Source organism: Adiantum capillus-veneris, chromosome 9, assembly GCF_014529385.1.
Source record: "Adiantum capillus-veneris isolate H3 chromosome 9, ASM1452938v2, whole genome shotgun sequence".
Taxonomy (NCBI): Eukaryota; Viridiplantae; Streptophyta; class Polypodiopsida; order Polypodiales; family Pteridaceae; genus Adiantum; species Adiantum capillus-veneris.
Window position 1 is genome coordinate 57803599 of NC_140939.1, and position 2034 is coordinate 57805632.

Below are 2034 nucleotides of genomic sequence, written 5' to 3' on the forward strand. Positions count from 1 at the left end.
TAATGCATAAGATGCATTGCGAGAGCCTGAACGAGTACGACTAGACAAAGGTGCATCCAATTTACTGTCACGCAGAGTGTGCACCAGCCATTTTGGCATACCTCTAGCCTGCTCATTTTCAGCCCTTTCCTCATCAAGTACATCATGTACATCTACATCAGTAATAGGCTGATCTAGAACATTTTCAGAAACCCCCATAGGTTGTACATTTTCCTCATTGGAACTTACATTCGTATTTCCACCACTGAAAAGAGGCAACAAAGTGTCATAAATGTTCTGTTAGCTTACATTACTGTCTCTAGTACATGACAGCAAGGACTGAACAGAATCTTCCACAAATACTACATCCTGAGAAACCAAAATACGTTTTGTTTGTGGATGATACAACCTGTAACCTTTGCTTTCAGCACTATAACCAACAAAAATACATTTGACAGCCTTATCATCCAATTTTCTGCGCTGCACTTGTGGCACCAAAGCATATGCCAAACATCCAAAAACACGCATGTGCTCAATAGAAGGCTCTCTATCATGCCATGCTTCATATGGAGTAATAGACTACAAAGCTTTCGTAGGACACCTGTTAAGTACATAAGTGGCACACATGATGGCCTCAAGCCAAAAAGAATGCGGTAAAGCTTGACTTTTGACCATACATCGTGCCATTTCCGTCAGTGACCGGTTTTTCCTTTCAGCAACACCATTTTGCTGAGGTGTATAAGGCGCTGTACCTTGGTGTTTTATCCCACGACTTGCCAGAAATGCATTAAATTCATGAGACATATACTCCCCCCCTCGATCGGAACGGAGGGTGCCCATAGTACATTTCGAGACATTTTCAACCATAGCCAGAAATTGTTTGAAGAACATAAAAACTTTGGACTTCGCTTTAAGCCGAAATACCCATGCATGCCTGGAGTAGTCATCAATGAAAGTCACGAAGTACAGGTAATTGCCCAAGGACGGATTTTGCATGGGCCCACAAACATCACTATGCACAAGCGGCAACCTGCATGTGGCCCGAACTGAACCATCCTTTGGAGACTTAGGACGCTGCATCTTACCCAAAATACAGCCTTCACAAACATCTTTGACAGGTGCTTCAAGAGGAAGCAAAGAAGCAACCATATCAAATTTCTGCAAACGCAGCAAACTGGCAAAATTCAGATGACCAAAATGTGCATGCCAAAGTTTTCCATCTGAAATAGCCCTTGAATCTGCAACAGCATTTGCAAAATTTGTCCACACTTGTCATACAAAGTGAGCTTATACATCCCACGGCACAAAAGCCCAGATGCAACAATTTCATCACCAAAACTGAGATCATGAACTGTACATCTATCATCCACAAATTTGACTGCAAGTCCAAGTCTAGCAAGTGCTGATACAGACAAGAGATTCTTCTTGAACCCAGGTACATAAAGTGCATCAACAAGTGTGAAGGAACCTCCATTAGCATTAGTGAGCACAATCTTTCCAATTCCCTGAACTGGTTAAGAGGCGTTGTTGGCACAAGTGACTGAATTCCCATGAGGGACAGACTCAAGAGATGTAAACAATTCACGATGTGAGGTAATGTGCTTTGTAGCACCACTGTCAAAATACCACACATGTGAATGTGCAGCAACTGACAAGCATGCATCGTGGATAGCAGGATTGTAAGTGCACTCTGCGCTAAAAGCCCATTCTGCATCAACATCAGCATTACAGTCTCCTTTCAGAGAAGACTCAACAATTACTGCATTTGTAGTGGAACCAGCATTTGCAGTGGAACCACCCTCTTTCTTCTTACTAGCCTCTTTGGCCTTCAACTTAGGACACGACTTGATCAAGTGATCATTGGCTTTACAATAATGGCAATGCATCTTCTTTTTGCCCTTATCACCAGAATTGCCAGACGAAGTGCTGCCAGCAGAAGCATTAGGAACATAAGTTTCTCCACTCGCAGCAGAACCATACGAAGTGGCTGTATTACTGTTATCACCCCTTCTTTGAGAAGCAATAAAAGCCTGTTCAACTGCACGCTGCCTAGTC